Below are 21742 nucleotides of genomic sequence, written 5' to 3'. Positions count from 1 at the left end.
TCCGGCATGTTAGCCTTCTCCCACTTTACCCAAGCACTTTATCAGCGGGCTGGTTCACCGCTAGTCAAATCCTACCCGGAATCACCTGGTGAGCATTTTACGGATTGCAGGTGGCTACCCCAAAGCTCCTGCATCAGAATTAGGAGTAGTAAATGTGCCCTTCCAAAAGTCGCCGCCCCGCGGCTTTGGTAGTCAACAAGGCTGGGAGCCACAGGTTCACATACCACTCAAAGAGCTGGAGCTCCACACAGAGAAACTTCTCAGCATTTTTGATAAAAAGAGCCGTAGCGTTCTCAGTACCTTCCCTGTGGTCTGCAGGGGGATAAACCTCTCAAAACAATAGGAGAGATCGGGAGCAGAACGCGCCAGCCTTCCCACCTGCCCAGCACCCCGCAGTATTTTCCCAGGTCCTACCGCGGCAATTTAAATGCTAATATGCAGTTAAGCATATTATGATGTTTATGAGGGCCTTACTCTTCCTCGCTTTCTCTGGTTAGGGAAGTCACATGTTTAAATTCTTTGACCTTTCAAACTTTAAAAAAAAAATCTCATTTTGGTGTTTTCTCAGCAGATCCTGTAAAATCGACGGAAGGCTTCCATCCCCTGAACCTGAGCCCTGGGATTTCAATGTGCTGAGTCACAGTCTTCTCAGGGCCAGACACTTTCACCCAGGAAAAGCCCCGTAGAGCACCACGGCGGGAGCAGCGAGCTGGTACGGTGTAATTTGAATATGAACGAGAAGCCTGGAGAGGAGGTAGTGCATATTTATGTACTAATTTATTTTGACTTTTAAACTAGTGTTTAGAGAGCAGAAATCGCCTTTCTGGTTGTTGGTTGTTGGTGAACAGTATTCCTTCCTGGGGCTGGAGACGGTTCAATTCCGAGCTTCCAAATTGTGGGACTCACAACTGTAGCTCCAGATCCAAGGAATTGGGCGAAGTCTTCTGGCCTAATCTGGCACTATGCTGGCACAGACAAACATGCAGGCAAAACACCCACACACTGCTCCGAGAAAATGAAAATGAATGTTAAATCACTGTCTTGTGGTGGTTAGAGAGGGAGAGAATCGCTGCTATTATTTAAAAGATTCAGTTAATATTCTCAATTTAGTTTTATAAAGATAATAAGGAGAAAAAATAAAAAAGAATAAACCAGGTCTTAAATCAGCTGGTCTGTTAGGAAGTCAGTTTTTCTATTTTTGAATGTGTCCTTGAGTGGACTGGAGACGTTACGGCTGTATCAAAGGAGGAAGTGTTGAGTGGACAGGGGACATTGCTACTGTATGGGCACAGGGCCGTGGCAGGGCGGGGTGCTGCTGGTGGTGTTATGGCCGCAAGCTACAGTTTCCTAAGAATCAGTTTGTAGGAATTGTAAACAATGTAGAGAGCATATATAAATGCACGAGACTGAACAGTCTGGCTGGCTGGGAGAGGAGGCTCATGCTTTTCTTTAATCTTAGCCCTTGGAGGCAGAGGCAGGTGGCTCTCTTGAGTTCAAGGCCAGCCTGGTCTACAAGGTCTACAAAATGAATTCCAGGACATCCAGGGCTATACAGAGAGACCCTGTCTCAAGGAGAAAAAACAAAGACTGAGCAATTTATATTTAGAGGGACTGTGTTATTTTTATAGCATAGAAGTGTTTGTTTTCTCCCTAGCCCTTTGGGGTCCCCCAACAGGAAGCCAGGGAGCTGCTCGGTGTTGAGTGAGGGCCACTGGTCCTTCCGCAGGTGATAACTTCCTATAGAACCAATACACCAGCAGCCCTTCCTTCAGACAGCTTTGAGTAGTCGAGGGAACAACTGATCTCTCCATGCAGCCCACTGCAGTTCTTGAGCCAACCAGTGCCTGTGAGGTGTCAGAAGCAGCCACTGCCCTATGGGCACCTCCGCCCTGTGTGCCGGCAGCTGCTGGGCGCTTTGTGTATCACTCCATCCTTACCGTGCCCTGGAAAGGAGGAGCTGTCGTTTTTCAGTGTCTCAGAGCAACTGAGCATTCCCGAAACACTCAGACTTGGTGAAGAGTGGGAATCTGAGTCCAGAGAGGGTGACCAGCATCCTTGTGACTAAGCACTCCGGAGGCTGCTACCATACTCATAAAAGTGACTGGTCACCAGCAAGTCATGCTAAGTACAGGAAGAGTGTCATCCGCCAAAGCCCTTGCTTTCCCTGTTGAACAATGAAGGGGGAAGGGGTGGGATGGGAAGAGAGGGCAGAAAAGTCGCTATTGTTCCGTGTGTGTGTGTGTGTGTGTGTGTGTGTGTGTGTGTGTGTGTGTGTGTGGCACAGAGGGACTCAGGAAGACTTCAGATGGTTTCCTGTAAGTAATACCTACATATGAAAATGAAATGACTTAAGCCATTGATCATGATCTTTATCTAGTTATATTTGATGGATATAAGAGAGCTTGGCATTAAAAAGCAAAGACAGGGCCAGTAAGTAAGATGCCAAGTCTGACTCCAGGAGTTCTGTCCCTGGAGCCCATACGGCTGGAAGAGAGAGCTGATCCCTGTAGGCTGCCTGCCGATGTCCATTTATGTCCACGCACATGCTATGAAAACACCCCAGACCCCTTTCACTTATAAATAAATGCAGAAAATAAAGACAAATCCCAGTCCCCTAAACTAACGTCTATCTGTCACTCTACCTGTGAGTAGACCTGGAAGGGGCCAAGTGTGCTCTGGGGAGAACAGGGTCCTTCCTGAGGCAGGACAGGGGCCCAGCGCTTCCCAGAATGCAGCAGGGTGGCCCAGCACGATGAGCTGTAGTCAGCGCCTGCAAAGGGAATCTTCTGTTCCCACTTCCTGAGAGGCTGAGCCCTGGGAGGCACCGTGCAGAGACTAGAGATGCCCCGGGCCCTGGCATCAAAAGCTGTCGGGAAACGGAGACCAGAGCAAGGAAGGGGAGCAGAGTGAGGCAGCCCCAGGACGACCTGGGTAGAGGACACCAGAAACGTTGAAGAATTGCCTCTGGCCACACCTAGGAAGGGCCAGGAGGGGTGAGCTGAGTGAGGCAGGAAGGTAAGGCCCGAGAGATGAGGGGGTAGGGCTAGATAGTGAACGGTTTCCCATGCTAAGGCAGGAAGCCAGGCCTTAGACATGCTGGGTGAGGAGAGGGCTCTGCCACGCCCCTGTCCCCCTACCTCACTGTGTAGCACCATTTTAGGGACTTGATTTAAAAAGAGCAATATGTATCAGGGGGCTGGAGGATGGCTCAGTGGTTAAGAGCACAGGCTGCTCTCGTAGAGGACCCACACGATGGCTCATGGCCTCCACAATTCCGCTTCCAGGCAACCCAATGGGACAAATAACTGAGGTGCCTGTTTGACATGCCACAGTGGCACACCCCCACCCCCACTCAGGTCTCCAGCCCAGAGGCTGGGCTGCCCTTGTGTGATCCAGCCATTTTGGTTACTGCCCCACCCCAACCCCACTGCCATTTTTTAACCTTTTGCTCTCTTGGCTGCTATACCTGGTTCCTCTCTCTCCCCTCTCCCTTCCCTTCCTTCCTTTCCCCTCCCCCTTCTTTCTTTTTGTTTTTTGTTTTTGTATTTCAAGACAGGGTTTTTCTCTGTAGAAGTCCTCACTGTCCTGGAACTAGCTCTGTAGATCAGGCTGGTCTCGAACTCACCAAGATCTGCCAGTCTCTGCCTCCCTGAAGCTGGGATTAAAGACGTGCGTGACCACTACCCGGCTGCCCTCCCCTTTTTTTCTCATTCGGCTCAGGGTCATGTCCACCCTGGACTCTCCCAGATGTCTCTGCCTCTGGCTATGCTCTCCCTCTTATGTACAGCAAACTGTCTCCTCCATCTCACCTAGGAAGAGTCATGTCCTTCCTTTCCAATTCTTCTTTTCATTCCGTTACTGTGAGAAGCCTCTTTGGGTACCAGGCATGCATGAAGTACAAAAATATACAGGCCAGCAAAGCAGCATTTACACACATAAAACAAATGGATAGTTAAAAAACAAATGTGTGTGCGCACATACGTGTGTGTGTGTGTGTGTGTGTGTGTGTATGTGCCACATATTTGTGTCACTGAATTCAAGTGGAAGTCAGAGGACAACCTGCAGGAGTGAGTCCTTTGTGTCTTTCCAGCTCTGAACAGAGAAGGACACAACATGACAGAGTCCAAAAGAGTGCCTTGGGTATGGGGAGATGTCTCAGTGGGCAAGAGTGTTTGTCTCAGATATGGGAACCTGCGTTCAAATCCCTAGCACCCACGTAAAAAGCTGGGCATAGCTGTGTATCCTGTAACCCCGGTGCTGGGGGACAGAGACAGGCGAATGGTGGTGGTGGGTGGTACATGCTGGCCATCCCTCCTGAGATGCCACGCTTCAGGTGCCCTTAGAGACTGTCTAAAGACAATAAAGTGTGGAGTGCCGGGACCCGACACCTGGTGTCCTCCTGTGGCCTCTGGAGGCACATGTGGGGGTACCCCGCCTCCACATACATGCTTGTGCTTCCTCTCTCTCTCTGATTGCTGTGAGAAGCCAGGCCTAGTGGCTCATGCCTCTTGTGCCTAACCCTGAGAAGCTGAGGTAGGAGGATGGTTAATGAATTCCAGGCCCCCTAGGCTACAGAGTGAAACCCTATTTAATTTTTAAAAAAATGTTTACTTGTTGTTTTACATGTGTGGATGATTTGCCTGCATATATGGCCAGGTGTGCCTAGTTTCCCCTGGAGCGAGAGGAAGTTATCAGATCCTCTAGAACTAGAGTTACAGATGGTTGTGAGCCACCATAAGAGTGCTGGGAATGGAACCCAGGACCTCCGGAAGAGCAGTTAGTGCTCTTAACTGCTGAGCCATCTCTCCAATCCCTGAGATCCTATTTAAAACGAATTAAACTAGTCAGGCACGGTGGTGCACTCCTTTAATTCCAGCACCCTGGAGGCAGAGGCAGGTGGCTCTCTGTGAATTTGAGGCCAGCCTGGTCTACAGGATAGGCAGAGTTATTGCACAGAGAAACCTTGTCTTGAAAACCAAAACCAAACTAGAACAAAACAAACTAAATTTAAACAACCATCCTCCCCCACCACCACCACCAAAAGAAAATGAGGAGGCACTGCAGAAATCTCAAGAAGAAGAAGAAGAAGAAGAAGAAGAAGGAGAAGGAGAAGGAGAAGAAGAAGAAGAAGAAGAAGAAGAAGAAGAAGAAGAAGAAGAAGAAGAAGAAGAAGAAGAAGAAGAAGAAGAAGAAGAAGAAGAAGAAGCAGCAGCAGCAGCTGAGTGGTGGTGGTGCATGTTTGTAGTCCCAGCACTCGGGAGGCAGAGGCAGGGAGTTCGAGACCAGCCTGGTCTACAATAGCTAGTTCCAGCACAGGCTCCAAAGCTACACAGGGAAACCCTGTCTTAAAAAAAAAAAAAAAGACAAAGTGCGGGTTTCTATTAAGGCTCCTGACAACTGCGGGCAGATTCTAGGTGGAAAGGTAGAACCAACAGGTGTTATGCCTTGGTGGGATGTGGAATCGAGCAGAAAGGAGAAATCGAGAGCTGACTGGCTTAAGCGTTTGGTTTGGGAGGAACGCCAAGGGTTCATGCCCACCTGTATCCACTCAGTATCCATGGAGACCGGCGAGCAAAGAGTGGGGGGGGAGGGGTGCTGATGTGATGACACACACTGGAAATCACCAGAGTATAAATATTTAAAGCCTGAGGCAGAGGTCATAAAAGGAGTGCTCGCTGATTGATAAGAGAGATGACGGGAAGGACTCTGAGGCACACCAGTCCTCCAAGTTCTAGAAGAGGGGGGATCAGTGGAGGCGAGGCATCAGCGGCCATTTTGGAGAAGTCACCAGGCTGCTAAGTGATGGTGAAAGAATCTAGGTGAGGAAAATGAACAAAAAGACCCAGAGCCAGGGAAGCCTGGCTTGCAAGAAGAGAGGAGGCACAGAGAGCTGAGGCCGGGAGAGTAGGGATGTGACTGGGGATGAGGCTGAATCTGCTTTATCCTGACTGGGAGCTCATCTCATGCTGTTAGGCCGATGCTGCCTACAGTTTACTGGCGTCTTTGCTTTGACATTTCCTGCAGTGCCTGCCACTTGATGCTGCTCAGTACGTGTGTGCTGAGGGAAGAAAAGGCTTGTTGAGGTCTTACATTGCTTATATTACACATCCTGGGGCTGGGGAGCCGACAGCTCATGGGGTAGTGCTTGCCTGAGAGCACGGAGATGTATCTGTGGGAATATACCCACATATCTTATATGCACATTACACACACACACGCACACGCACACAGACAGAGAGACAGAGAGAGACAGAGAGACAGAGAGACCATATATTCATATACACAGACAAGGAGGTAGAAATGTAACAAGTGTTATCCTCACCAAGCAAAGACACTATGGCTCAGAAGGGTCAAGAATTTAACTCAAGAGGCAGCCATGGTGGCACACTCCTTTAGTCTCAGCACTCAGGAGGCAGAAGTAGAAGCAGGTGGATCTCCATGAGTTTGAAGCTAGACTGGACTACACAGCGAGTTTCAGGGCTACAGAGTGAGACACTGTCTCAAAGCAAAAACAAAACTAAGCAATGTTCTGTAGAAGCTGCCTTTAATCCAGGCAGTCTGTCTCACTTTAGCATTATTTAACTCCCAACTGCACTGTCTCTTGGGGGTCTGACACTTCTTCCCTGGACTCCGTGGCTTATTTTCCTGGAAAGTTCTGGCCCGTTCCTTCTTACAGGAGGTATGGTCTGCTGGGTGTTTCTGTGGCTTTCAGGCAGGAGGTTATCCCGGATGGTGACTTCTTGGATAGACTTGAATAGGATGGGAGCCATGTGGTGAATTGAGTTAACCTGAGACTTGGTGAATAGAGTTAACCTGAGACTTGCTGGGGGACTCAGAGTGCCTGGGGCTACAGGTCAGAGCATGGGTAGATGAGGTCTGGAGTGAGGTCCAAGTAGCTGGAGTAATTAAACCAGCAGATCTGGTGAGGGAAGCGATTTCCAGATCTCCATTGTCTACATAGATACCCTTTTCTGAAGTGGACCCCATCTCCACACCCCCACCGTGAACAAATCCGTACCTACAGGAGGCGCATGGCATTTGCCCTTCTGCCATCTTACTCTGCTGTGCTTTGATGGGCACAATTCCTTCTGGGCTCCAGAGATAGGGGTAGGTCCTCCAGTTACTGCTGCCAGTATGAGAAGGTGGTTGGAGATTAGTGACACTCTAGATGTCCAAGCCAGGCAGCTGCTGCTTTCAACCCACTGGAAGAGATGGGTTGCAAAGCCGTGTGAAGGCTGTGTCTTGCAAAGGATTTAAAAGGTTTGCATGGCATTGCTATAGCTATGATACTTCCATTCCTTCCCATATTCTTTAGAAGAGTGCTTCTCAATAAAGACATTTGTAAATGGAATTTCTTACACAATTATACCAAATGGTCTCTAATAATCTCTCCAGAGACCCAGGCAATTGCCATAAGAAATGTGCTGAATCCAGTTTGGCTCATAAAGAATGCATTTCACTGGGCAGTGGTGATACACCCTTGCCTTTAATTCCAGCACTTGGGAGGCTGAGTCAGGTGGATCACTATGAGTTTAAGGCCAACCTGGTCTACAGAGCAAGTTCTAGGACAGCCAGGGCTATGTTTCTACCTATGGCAGCTAGGTTTCTGTAGTGATATTTTGTTTGTAGTCTAACAAATAATGCTTGCCTGAAGATCGTTAGCCACTCACCTAGTTAAGAGCTGAACTACTAGTTAGCCACATACACACTAAGCTACTAGTTAGCCATAAAGGACAGGCAGTGGTGGCCACACCTTTAATCCCAGCACTCAGGAGACAGAAGCAGATGGATCTCTGTGAGTTCAAGGCTACCCTGGGCTACATGATAGTGAATCAGTCTAAAAGAGAAACAGAGCTCATACCTTTGATCCCAGCACTTGGGGTGGCACACCTTTAATCCCAGCACTAGAGAGGAAGATAAGGCAGGAGCTCAGTGCAGCCTCAGGGCGCTGAGGTTTGGTGGAGAGCAGTGCAGTCTGAGAACAGTGCAGTCTGAAGTTCGGTGGATTGCCCCTTTGATCTGAGCATTGGTAGAGGTGAGAACTCTCTAGTAACTGGCCACTTTGCTTCTCTGGTCTTCAGGTTTAACCCCAATATCTATCTCTAGGTTTTTATTATTTGTTCAACAGGTTTCAAGAAACCCTGTCTCAAAAACCAAATACCAAGAACACAAACAATACCAACCAAACAACAACAAAATGGAAGAAAGACAGACAGAGAGAGAGAGAGAGAGAGAAAGGGATGAAAGAAGAAAAGAAAGAAATGAATGCATTTCTCAGTCTAGAAGGATGGCTCAGTCTGTGAAGGTTGCTTGCTGTGTAGACCTGAGTTCAATCCCCAGAACCCATATAGAAATGGAAGGAAGAACCATCTCCTAAGGTTATTCTCTAACCTCCACACATATGGCAAGTATCCCACACACACATCATGCACAAACGCACAATAAAAAATTAACTAAAAAGAGGCAGAGGCAGGTAGATTTCTATAAGTTCAAAGCCAGCCTGGTATGTAGAACAGTGAGTGAGTTCCAGCACAACCATGGCCACAAATAGATCCTGTCTCAAACAAACAAACGAGTATTTCTTAATAAGCTTTCCTGCCCCCCTCTCTAAATCCACATATAAGTGTGTGTGTGTGTGTGTGTGTGTGTGTGTGTGTGTGATGCCAAGGATGTGCCCCAGGGTCTTGTGCATGCCTGGGTATCTTATAACTCATACACCAGCAGTTATAAGAATTTGTAATATGGTTTTGATGCTTTGATCAATTGTGTAAATACTAATAGCAGGGATTTACTACTAACAAAGCATTTTTCTGTATATTTAGGGTTATGGTTACAGAAATTATTTAATTTATTTTTATGGATATGAATGTATGTATGTACACCATATTTCTGCCTGTTTGGTCCCCTGGAACTGAGGCTACGGATGGTTGCACACCACCATGTGGGTGCTGGGAGTTGAATCTATGTCTTCTACAAGAGCAGCAAGTGTTCTTAACTACTAAGCCATCTCTCCAGCCCCAAAGTCTTTAAATTTTTAATTTTATTATTTAGTTTTATGTGGATAGGTCTGTGAACCATGTGCATGCCTGGTGCCCTTGGAGGCCAGAATAGGGTTCGGATCCTCTGGAACTATGCGATAGCTGGTTGTGATTCGACATGGGGTACTGGAAATTGAACCCAGGTCTTCTGGAAGAGCAGTCAGTGCTCTTAACCGCTGAGCCATCTCTCAAGACCCCTGTTTTTGTCTCTTGACATAGGGTCTCACTCTGAGGTTTAGGGTAGCCTGAAACTCACTATGTAACCCCAAGTGGCCTTGAACTAGTGGTGACCCTCCTGTTTCAACCTTTTGAGTGCTAGGATTTCTGGTATGAGCTTCTGCACCTGACTTTTGTTTAAAATGTTATTCATGTTGATAGTTGGTAGTTTTGGCTTTGTTACAATCTTGGTTTTGGTTTTTGGAGGGTTGCTGTGTAGCCCAGGCTGATGGTTGGGTACCTCTCTAGCCTCCTCTCTTTACTTCCTGAATGCTAAGATGGCATGCACCACCACACCCAACCATGGACAATTTAGTGTAAAGATTACCCATGAAATACCTTTTATAGAATTTTAATTTTTAATTTATTATTAGTGTGTGTGTGCACGCATGTGGTGTTTGCGAGTGTGAGCATGTGCTTGTCATGACATATGTGTGGATGTCAGAGGACCACTTCAGGAATTGCTTTTCTCTTTCCATCGTATAGAGACAGGGTCCCACTTTTTTCTGCCATGCTGCAAACTCCAGGCTAGCTGCACAATTCTGTGTAGTCTGCCATCTTACCCTAGGAGTGCTGAGATGATAGGTGCATACTGTTACGTCTGCCTTTTTTTTTTCCTCTTCAAGACAGGGTTTCTCTGTGTAACCCTGGCTCTACTGGAACTCATTCCACAGACTAGGCTGTCCTTGAACTCAGAGATTTCCCTGCTTCTGTGTCTGAGTACTGGGATTGAAAGTGTGTGCCACAGGGGTGGCTGTTGTCTGTCTGTCTGACTGTGTGATGATACATGTGTCTTTTGAGACAGTCTCCTGTGGCCCAAGGTGGCCTGGAATTTACTATGTAGCTGAAGGTGAACTTCTGAATCTCCATCTCCTGCCTTCATGTGCTGGGATTACAGGTGTGCACCTCCATGCCTGGTTTATGAGGTACTGTGGATTGGACTCATGGCTTTATGCATGCTAGATATCCAACTAAACTATGCCTCTAGCCCCCAACAATATATGTGCTCAAGGGACATCTATTCCAGTTTTTTTCCTGCAGAGCTGTGGTCCTTCTGTTCCAGAAAACTGGGAATTATTCATATATTGGAGACAGGGAGACAGGGTCTCACTATATAGGCCTGGCTGACCTGGAACTTACCATGTAGGTTAGTATACCCTTGAACCCAGAGATCCTCCTGCCTCTGTCTTTGCCTCTTCCTTCTGAGGACTGGATTAAATCCCAATAAACCAAGACCAAAGCACCATCTCAGGAGCAGGACTGGAAGACCCTGACTGGGGACCACTGTCTTAGGAAGTTAGACTAGAAAGACAAAGGGCAGGCTGTTTGGTAACTCCAGGAAGTGGTATAGAGGGAGTTGCTGCTTCGCCGAGCATGATGTGAACATGTTTGCAGCTCGGAGGTGAGAAAGTTGCTGCAGGGGAGTGAAGGTGGGAGAAAATGCCCATTCCTAAAGTGTGCAAAGTGTTCTGTCAACCCCCCCACCGGGAAGGCTCAGGGACACCTATTCCCTCCCCTCCTTTCCTGCAGGACTGTGGCCCTCGTGTCCCAGCAAGCTGGGGGATTTTGCTCAGTGTTTCTGTAGGAATTTTACAGGAATGCCTCAGACAGGCAATGAGCCACTATTTTCTGACACACAGTTTCCAAAACTGCTTATTTCTGCATAGCTCATTTCTTATGTTGCAGATGTTTAAACCTCAGACAGGATGGGGCTGGGGGTGGGCCAACAGCTTGCTCAACATTCTTGTGAGTCTGACTGGCTGGTGAAGTGTGAGCATGGCTCCTAAGTTTCCTGGGTAGGACTGAAGAAGCGCTTTTAAGGTAAAATATTTTTTCCTGGCGTTTATTCTTGAGGGTGATGCTGGAAGTTATGAACCAATCCACTTCAAATCTGAAGTCGGGCAGACAGTGGAAGGTGGAGGAGCTGTCTCATTCTGGCTGCTGTGGAATGGAAACGGGTCTGGGTGTGTGCAAAGATGCTGGGTTCAGGTACAGATGGTGTCCGGTGTGCCCTGGAAGGACCTGGAAAAGTCGCAGAGAGCAAGACACTTTCTCCATAGATGCTGCGCTGTTACTCCAGCTTGCTCTCATTTATTTCTTTATTTTTACAGTCTTATGAAATGCTATCGACCAGAACTGAAGCAACAAAAGGAGAAGAAGAGAAGTATTTGGTAATATTAAGAGAGACTGAAACATCTTGCATTAGTCACTGCTGGGGAAGCCGAAGACTATGAGAAGATAACTTTTTACATTTCTTACGTATTTAGAGAAGTGTGGTGCCCTTTTCAAGATCCTATTGCGCATGGCAAGGGAGTTGTTAGGGAACGACTCTCTCCTCTAAATGTCCCCAGTGTGTGTGTGTGTGTGTTTGTGTGTGATTCTGGCTATGTTTTTATGCTAATGCTTTGAGGAGCTAACTGCTATCACGGAGCCTGGGAGGGATGTGTTTCTACATAGATGTGTCTGCACACTCTCTATCCTCCACGAGCCATTTCCCAAGGTCTGCTTTGGCATGAGCTCTCCAAAGAAGAAAGTCTTTGCCTTTGGGTTCTGGGTTCATATTTAGTGTTATTGTAATAGGTCTTTTTTACCTGCTGTTTTCATACACAGATTCGGCGAACAAAGTTTAGAAATATAGTCAGACTCACATACTTAGCATATAAAGACTTTCTTCCTCGCATTTATAGCACAAACGACAGGGGAACAACTGTGGAAATCTTTACATTGTATGAGGATTTATAAGTAAATGAGACATGACTTAAAGTGCACAGAAGGGTGAGTGCCGGTTTCAGTACAATACCTCGTCACTTTATACAAGGGATTTGAGCTTCCATTGACTTGGCTTCCTTGGGGGTCCTGGAACCAGCCCCATGCAGATACCCAGGAACAGCTGCAATGTACTAAGCCCTTCCCTGCAAACATAAAGATAAATGGACCCAGTCCCTCTAAACAGCTGCCCTTATCCGGGTATCTGTGAACATTGTCTTTGGTTGAATGTTTGGGATCCTGGGGACTCAGGAGGGAAAAGATTATATTTTCTTTGACCTCTAACTGCAGTGTAGTATAAATTTCATTCATGAATGGTGACAAACCTTAGGAATATTAACTACACTCACAACTGTCACCAGAAAAGAGTCATGCATAATTTCAAATTATATTACAGATGCTTTATCTGCTCAACCTTCTCCCAGGCCTCCACTTATTTGTTATAAACAACAAATGTATTTGTGGGCTAGAGGATAAGAGCACTGATTGCTCTTCCAGAGGACGTGGGTTCAATTCCCAGGGCTCACATGGTAGTTCACAGCTGTCTGTAACTCCAGTGGATTCAACAGACATACATGCAGGTTAACATCAATACACATGAAATAAATAATTAGCAAACAAGCATATTTGAAAATGGAAAACATTAGCTGGGTAGTGGTGGCGCATGCCTTTAATCCCAGCACTCAGGAGGCAGAGGCAGGTGAATCTCTGAGTTCAAGACCAGCCTGGTCTACAAGAGCAAGTTCCAGGACAGCCTCCAAAGCTACAGAGAAACCCTGTCTCTAAAAGCTGGAAAAAAAAAAAAAGGAAAATGGAAAACATTAACCCTTGTTGTTGTAATACAGAATTTATAAAAGGAGTGAGGGGTTTTTTGTTTGTTTTGTTTTCTTTGTAAGACTGGGTTTTACTGCATAACCCTGACTGTCTTGGAATTAGATTTGTAGAGCAGGCTGACATCGAACTCAAAGTGATCCACCTGCCTCTGTCTCCCAAATGCAGGGATTAAAGGTATGTGCCACCACCTGGCAAGGGGTGAGGCTTTTAATGCTTACCAAGTGACTGGGAAATACACATTGTTAAGCAATGGCCTGCATGGCTCTGGAGTGCGTTCCAGCACAACATGCTCTTATCGCCAGTGCTAAATTTGAGCACATTCGAGAATATTTTGGACCTGGAAGGAGGCTGGGAATCAAAATAACCACTGCAACTGAGCAAGCCTTCGAAACCACAGACAGTAAAGTGTTCCAAAGGCATTTGTGTGTCATCTCTTTTCCGGGCAACTTCTGTCAGTAGATAGGGACAAACTTATTTTCCATGTTGCAAAAATAGGAAATGAGGCGTAGGGAGTTTGGGAGAATTATTACCCAAGATCGCAGTGAGTCAGAGGCTTTGGGAGCACAGCAGAAGACCCGGATCCCTGATAGTGACCCCAGATTTGCTGTGTGTAGGCCTTGCGGTCCCAGAGAGACATGTAATAATTTACTTTCACTTTTGTTCCTGTTTGGTTAATGGTACGATCCTCAGTTTGCACGAATAAGGAAGTGTTCCTTTCTTTTTCTTTCTTTTTTTTCCCCTTCACCCTCTCCCCCCATACCCCATTTTTTTGGAGATAAGAGTCTCACTGTGTAGTCCTGGTTAGCCTAGAACTCTCTATATAAACCAGGCTGGGCTCGAATTTACAGAAATCCACCTGCCTCTGCCTCATGAATGCTGGGATTAGAGCCATGTGCCAACATGCCGTGTTTTGGTTGTTGTTATTTGTTGTATTTGAGACAGGGCCTCCTGTAGCCCGGGCTGGCCTCTAACTGGCTGTGTGTCCCTGCACTGATCCTCTTGCTCCAGAGACGTGTGTGTGTGTGTGTGTGTGTGTGTGTGTGTGTGTGTGTGTGTATGTGTGTGTGTAGAACTCTACCAACTGAGCTATATTTAGCTCCAAGTGAAGCAGTTTTCTTTCTTTCTTTCTTTCTTTCTTTCTTTCTTCCTTTCTTTCTTTCTTTCTTTCTTTCTTTTGGGGAAGTGTTGATGATTTCGATTGACTCTAATGAATGCCTATTTCATGCAAACCTCTTTTCTAGCCCCAGAGGAGACCCTGAGTTGATTAACCCCAAGGCTAATTAAATTAAGTTTTTCAAGTTCATGGGAGTTTGGAGGCCATGGTAAGTTATTTGCCTTTTGCGGGGCCACTTTTGTAAGTGTACAGAGGCTTTTGCAAAGAGTTCAATCTGTTTAGGATCCACACCCCCAGCTGAGTTACCTGACTGACTCAGGCAGAGTGTTTTTGGCATAGAATGGAACAGTAGTTCCTTGAAGGAAACAAAGCCACAGTCACTGAGTAGAGAGAGATTGGAGATTAGATCCAAGCCCATTAGAGGAGTTGGTGTTCGGTTGGTCTCCAGTGTCCCTGTGCATAGGCCTGGGCAGTCAGCTGAGTGTTGATCTCAGGAAGGGTAGCATCCCAGGCAGAGAGAAAAGTCAGGGCAGGGCAGGGGGCATGACGCACAGGAAAAGGCCACTGAACCTGAGGCTTGAGGAAGAAAGATTATCAGAAACAACTCTTCTAGAGATACAGCCTGGTTCTACCACTACTGAATGAGTGAGTAGTCTTTAAAAAAAAATTCTACCAGAAAAATATTCTGCAATACAGCCTGGTACAAGGCTATGGCATAAGCCTTTAATCCCAGCACTTGGGAGGCAGAGACAAGTGGATGTCTGTGAGTTCCAGGCCAGCTTGGTCTGCATATTGAGTTCCAGGACAGCCAGGGCTACACAGAGAAACCCTGTCTTGAATCCTGTGCCCGCCCTCTTAACATTCTGCAATTCCACTTTTTGATTTGTCTTTTCTATGGAAGATTTCAGGTTTAGTTTCATACCATCGGACGCTACAACCACCTGCTGGAGAACAACACCTTTTCATCTGTTTCCCAGTTTGGCCCTCCAAGCCAACTTTTTTTTTTTCCGAGACAGGGTTTCTCTGTATTGTTTTGGAGGCTGTCCTGGAACTTGCTCTGTAGACCAGGCTTGCCTCGAACTCACAGAGATCCACCTGCCTCTGCCTCCCGAGTGCTGGGATTAAAGGTGTGCGCCACCAACTCCCGGCCCCAACCCAACTTTTAAATAAATCACAAGGACTTGCTGCGATGCATCTAATTTCTCTGTTGGCTTTAACAGTTTTTCTTTTGGGGGCTGGCAAGACGGCTTGGTGGCTAAGAGTACATACTGCTCTTGCAGAGGGCTCGAGTTAGATTCTCAGAACGCTTACCAACTGACTCGCAACGACCTGTAACTTCAGCTCCAGGGGAACCCAGAACCTTGGCCTCTGTGAGCTTCTGTGCTCATACCCATACCCTACCACCACATATACATAGTTTCAAATATTAAAACAAGTATTAAATTTTGTTTTTTGTTTTTTCAAGACAGGGTTTCTCTGTGTAACCCTGGCTGTCCTGGAACTCACTTTGTCAACCAGGCTGGCTTTGAATTCACATAGATCAACCTGCCTCTGTCTCTGCCTCTGCCTAAGTAATGGGATTAAAGGCATGTGCCATCACTGCCTGGCAATATTAAAAACAACTTGCTTAAATTTGTTTTATGTGCATTGGTGTGAAGGTGTCACATCCCCTGTAAGACAGCTGTGAGCTGCCATGTCGGTGCTGGGAAATGAACCAGTGTCCTCTGGAAGAGCAGCCAGTGCTGTAAACCTCTGAGCTGTCTCCACTCCTGCCTTACACACAACGTACATGTGCCAAGCACCATGTTTCACATTATTAAATATAATTTTATGTTAAGTAAATAACATTATGTGACACTTGTCACATAATGATGAGCATCTTCATTTTACAGATGTGGAAACTCAGGATATTACTGTTCTGAAAGACACAGCCACAGGAGGTTTTGACTAGTGACTCTAGGATTATAAACTCAAGTTTGTCTTCATTTCCCATTACCCAGCATATACTTCTGTTTCAAGTTTCTATGACCCTGTGGTGGTTTGAATAAGAATGGCCTCCCCTAGATTAATGTGTTTGAGTGCTTGGCCCATAGGGTGTGGCACTATTAGGAGGTGTGGCCTTGTTGGAGTAGGTGTGGCCTTGCTGGAGGAAGTGTGTCATTGTGGAGGTGAGTTTTGAGGTCTTATATACCCTTAAGCCACACCCAGTGTGGCAGTTTTTCCTTCTCCTGCCTGTGGATCAAGATGTAGGACTCTCAGCTCCTTCTCCAGCACCATGTCTGCCTGCATGCCACCCTGTCACACCATGATGATAATGGACTGAACCTCTGAAACTGTAAGCCAGCCCCAATTAAATGTTCTCCTTTATAAGGGGTGTCGCGGTCATGGTGTCTCTTCACAGCATTAGAAATCATAAGACAGCCGGGCGTTGGTGGCGCACGCCTTTAATCCCAGCATTCTGGAGACAGAGGCAGGTGGATCTCTGTGAGTTTGAGACCAGCCTGGTGTACAGAGTGAGTTCCAGGACAGCCTCCAAAACAATATAGGGAAATCCTGTCTCGAAAAACCAAAAACAAAAAGAAGAAAATAGAAATCATAAGACAGACCCAAACTTGGTCTTTGAAAACTTAGCTGTTTCCTCTTATCCAAGGCTAATCCTATAGGACTTACTTAGCCTTGGCTAGCATCAGCCTTTCACTTAACTCCTCAGCCTCCTATCCAGCTTCATTAAATTAAATTACTTATTTTTTGAGACAGGGTCTCACTGTGTAGCTCTCACTGACTTGGATTTGCTGTGTGGACTAGGCTGGCCTCGAAGTCACAATGATCCATCTGCCTCTGCTTGACAAGTGCTGGGATTAAAGGCTTGTGCCATACATACTCAGACTTCCTTTCTAGCTCTCTATTTTTGAGAAATATCGCATGGGACTAACTCTATCAAGACACGGGTTGAGGTGAAGCTGGCCTTGAGTTGAGCCCTTGCCTTTACAAATTAACCACAAAATGAATGTATTTAAATTGGGCATGGTGGCGCATACAGCCTGTAATACAGAGTGAGTTCAAGAATAGCCAGGACTATGCAAAGATACCCTGTCTTGAAAAAAAAAAAAAAACAGAACCAAAACCCAAAAAAAGAAAAAGAAAATGGAGGCATTTATTTGTGCTTTATATAGCTCTGTCATGATGTTAGTTGATGGTCTTGTTCCACTCTGTTCATCACACAGACAAGTGAACAACCCAGGTCCCTCAAAAGCTGTCATACACCTTCCAGCTTAAAAGCTTTCTGTGACACTCTGCCCCGTTCCCACTTCTCTCTCTCTGTCTCTGTCACTCTCTCATTTGGAGTCTCACTGTGTAGTCCTGGCTAACTGTCCTGAAACTCCATTTGTAGGCCAGGCTGGTCTTGAACTCACAGAGGTCTGCCTCCCTCTGCCTCTTGGGTGATGGGATTAATGAATGTGCTACGCTGACCATTCAGCCCACCTACCTCTCTTGACCACCTGCTTTGTCTTTCATGGCCTAACTAAGTGGCAGGAGCCAGAGCTGCCTTTCCCTCCCTCCCCAGCCTACCTCCAGCATGCCCAACCCTGCCATAAGAGTTATCAGACCCCATGTCAACTGGGTCATCACTTCTGGACTTTTCCATTTGCCTGACTTAGGAATTTTAAGGCCAGAGCTTAAGCTATTTCATCGGCTGGAAGCCTGCAGACTAAAAAGGCTCCAGGCTTACAGCACTTGCCCAGCCAGATGCTGAAAGAGCTACAGTGTTTCTCCCAGGCTCAAGGCACACAGTCACTGGCTTGTCTGTCACAGCCTGAATGAATTGAAGACTCTTGCAGATTAAATTACTAAGAATGTGTTATATTCTTGTTCCATGATTGTCTACATTTATTTTTATTTAGCAGAACCTAACGGCTGATCTGTCTGGAAAACTATCTGTCAATAAAGATGATAAGAAGGTCCGTGGTTTAAATTTTAAAAGGTGGAAAAAGGGCTTAGATTCCAATGTGTCACCAAGACTGGCTTCAGACTTAGGGACATCCTACCTCAGCCTTCCAAATGCTGGGATTCCAGGTGGGCCATTACACCTGGTTTAAGATTTAATTTTGCCAGGTGGTAGTGGCACACACCTTTAATCCCAGCACTCAGGAGGCAGAGGCAGGCAGATCTCTGTGAGTTCCAGGCCAACCTGGTCTACAGAGCAAGTTCCAGGCCTGCCAGGGCTACATAATGAGAACTTGTCTCAAAATTCCAATGATGATTGCAAGTAGGGTTTGACACCTATAAAGCTAATACCCCATTTAAAAAAGTTTTTGCTAGTAATGATCATTTCTTCTAACCCTAATATTCAATATTTTGTTTATTGTTCATTTGAGATGGGTTCTCATGAATCCCAGGCTGGCCTCAAATAGGTTATATGTTGAAGATTCTATATTGAAGATTATATAACTTGGCCTTAAATAGGTTATATGTTGGCCAGGCGGTGGTGGCGCATGCCTTTAATCCCAGCACTCGGGAGGCAGAGGCAGACGGATCTCTGTGAGTTCGAGGCCGGGCTGGACCGACAGCCTCCAAAACAATACAGAGAAACCCTGTCTTGTAAAACCAAAAAAAAAAATAGGTTATATGTTGAAGAATATATATATATATGTATAAATAATATGACCTCCAAAAGGTTATATAGTTCCCTCCCTCTGCTTCCAGTATTAGGATTCCACTTCTGTGCCACCATGTCTGCTTTATGCAGGGCTGAAGATCATATGCAGGACGCTGTGTGCTAGGTAAGATACTGTACCAACTAAACTACACCCACAGCCATCCACAGCTCTACTGCTCTCCCGGTGTGTGTGTGTGTGTGTGTGTGTGTGTGTGTGTGTGTGTGTACGTGTTGGAAATTCCTTTGGATTGCCAACCAGCTCCCAAATAAAGACACAGAGACCTATTATTAATTATGAATTCTTGTCCTTAGCTTAGGCGTTTCCTACTTTTTTTTTTTAACCTCAATTTGACCTGTTTGTTTCTATTCATCTGTATTTTGCCTCGGTGTTTTTTTTTTTTTTTTCCTTTCTCTCATTCTGAATGTTCTATTTTTCAGTTTCCTCCGAGTCTGGCTGTCGGGCCCCTGGTGTTTCCTCTTCTTTTTTCCTTCCCGAAACTAAATTTCTCCTCCTACTTACTCTCCTTGCCTAGAAGTCTCACCTATTCCTCCTCCCTTGCAACTGGCCATTCAGCTTTTTATTAGACCAATTAGATGTAAGGCTAGACAGGCAAGGTAAAGCAGCAATATATCTTTACATGATTAACAAATGCAACACATCTTTATATAGGTAAACAAATGCAGCACATCTTTGCATAGTTGAAATATTCTGCAACAGGTTCATGCTTGTGTATGATATACATATTTGTGTATGTGCATATTTGTGTATGTGCATATGGAGGCCAGAGGATTGCCTGAGTATTATCCCTCAGTGCCCTCAAGTCACTAGCCATGAAAGCTTGACTGGCTAACCACCGGGCCCCACAGATCCTCCTTTCTGCCCTGTCTAGTGCTGGGATTACAATCACTCACAAATTGCTATGCTGGAAGTTTTTTTTCACATGGGTTCTAGGGATTGAACCTAGGACCTCATGTTTGCAAGGCCATCAATTTACCAACTGAGCCATTTCCACAGCCCCCTTCACTCCTCTTTTTTTCCCTTTGTGTTGAATAAAGTCTCACTGTATTGTTGTGGAATATTATTTTAAGATGTGTTACATTTGTTTATGCTGTGGAACATTTGTTTAATGATGTAAAAATGTGCTGCATTCTTTTATGTTGCATTTGTTTAACTCTGTGAAGCTGTGTTACTTTGCCTGTCTAAAACACCTGATTGGTCTAATAAAGAGCTGAATGGCCAATAGCTTGGCAGGAAAGGATGGGCAGGGCTGCAGGCAGAGAGAATAAATGATAGGAGATGTCTAAGAGGATCAAGGAGCAAGGAGGAGGAGAGAGGACACCAGAAGCTAGTCACCCAACTACAGGACAAGTCACAGAGAATTAAAAAAAAAAGGTATACAGAAATAGATAATGATAAAAGCTCAGAGGCAAAATATAAGATAATTTAAGTTAAGAAAAGCTGGCTAGAAATAAGCCAAGCTAAGGCCAAGCATTCATAAGCAAGAATAAGACTCTGTGTGATTTATTTGGGAGCTGGGTGGCAGGTCCTCCAAAGAGCCAAAGAGTTAAAAAACAACCAACTACATTATGTAACCCTGGCTAGCTTAGCATTTTCTATGTAGCCTAGGCTAGACTTGAACTTGCAGCAGTCCTCCTGCCTCATCCTCCTGGGTGCTGGGAGTACAGTCATGAGCTCCCACCCCCAGCTGTAAGGACTTTTGTAATTACTCTCTTGACTGATTCTTCTCTGCATTACATAGATGTGTGAACAAGCCATTGGTTTCTCTGCTGGAATCTGCCTGGTAAACTTGTAGCAGCTAGAAGACCCCGATTTCCTGGAGATACCCATGGCAGTTTGAATGTGGCTTTTGCTAGCGTGTTAGGTTAACACATTTATGCAGATGCTCAGTCATTTTCCAGTAGAAACTCTTCTGCCTGCTAATAATAGTTCATATTCCATGTGTTTTTCTTAGGTCACTGTGAAGTTCCCATCTTATGTCATTTGTCCAATGCATATCGTATCTTTAGTTTAACAAATGTTTCTTTCTACTCCTAGGTAAAGCACGACTTAATCGCGTAGTGAAGCAACATTCATTCAGAAATTCTACCCAGACCCAGGACGGGGGTGGAGGGTAGAGCTCAGTGGTAGAACGCTTGTCAAGCATGCATCTGTAGTGAGTTTGATCCCCACCACTAATAACAACAACAACAAAACCCAACAGCAACAGCATTTATATTTGTTTGCTTTGTTTTCTCCCTTAGAGTGCTGTGTATTTCATGTGGTTACTTTTGCCATAACTAAATATTGTATTCTCTGAAGGCTTCTGGAAATATGCCCTTCCTTGATTTGTTTCCTTCTGTGTAACTAGGGACCCACAATTCTGATTATTAATTTATAATGAAATACCCTCATTTGCTTGTTTGCTTATTTGTAGGGCTAGGGATAGCAGCCAAGGTCTTGTACATACTAGGCAAGTAGTCTACCAAATGAACTGTATACTCCCAACCCCTAGGCTCTGGCTTTTAAACTTTTAAGCTAAAATTATGTGTATTATCTTTTTAAAAATCATTTATTTATTTTACTTTTTCAAGACAGGGTTTCTCTTTATAACAGCTCTGGCTGTCCTGGAACTTGTTTTGTAGACACTGGCCTCAAACTCACAGAGATCTGTCTGCCTCTGCCTCCCGAGTGCTGGGATTAAAGACGTATGACACCACTACCTGGCCTTAAAAATTATTTTTATTGTGTATGTGTGTGGAAGTGTGGATTTGTGCTCTGTGCATTCGGTCATTCAACCTAAAAAGGGTTTGCCTGGAGCTGGAGTTACGTGGCTGGAGCGGCCTGATGCAGGCGCTGGGATCTGAAATCAGGTCCTCTTCAAAAGCAAGTGTTCTTAGCCACTGAGCTGTCTCTCCTGCCACCCCATGCTGTATCATGCACGACTGAAAACAAGAGTATAGAGGCATTGGAGTCTAAGATACTTTGTTCTGCCTTTCATTTTCAAATGAAAATCTTCCCTCAAGGTTAAGGCCGAGTGAGGGTAAAGAGGAGCTGTAGCCTGGATGGCAGAGCCCAGTGTTGGCTGTTTTGTTTGGGTGTGAGTTGACTACAGCATC

The 21742-nt window shown here is 45.6% G+C and overlaps 1 long non-coding RNA gene across 3 annotated transcripts; it reads left to right on the top strand.

Moving 5' to 3' along the window:
- Positions 1-229: 229 nt before the first annotated feature.
- On the top strand, positions 230-20947 carry LOC106021408. 3 transcript variants are annotated; one of them, XR_002383466.2, is made up of 7 exons: positions 230-407; positions 572-754; positions 11366-11425; positions 14096-14176; positions 17874-17927; positions 18673-18749; positions 20682-20947. It is a non-coding gene; the product is annotated as an uncharacterized LOC106021408 (long non-coding RNA). The 3 variants fall into 3 exon arrangements; XR_002383463.2 differs by having other exon boundaries at positions 233-407; positions 17871-17927; XR_001196688.3 differs by lacking the exon at positions 17874-17927 and having other exon boundaries at positions 236-407.
- Positions 20948-21742: the final 795 nt, after the last annotated feature.

The sequence above is a fragment of the Mesocricetus auratus genome, unplaced genomic scaffold, assembly GCF_017639785.1.
Source record: "Mesocricetus auratus isolate SY011 unplaced genomic scaffold, BCM_Maur_2.0 Super-Scaffold_100676, whole genome shotgun sequence".
Taxonomy (NCBI): Eukaryota; Metazoa; Chordata; class Mammalia; order Rodentia; family Cricetidae; genus Mesocricetus; species Mesocricetus auratus.
Note: the sequence above shows the minus strand (reverse complement) of the source record. Positions and strands in the feature narration are given on the sequence as shown.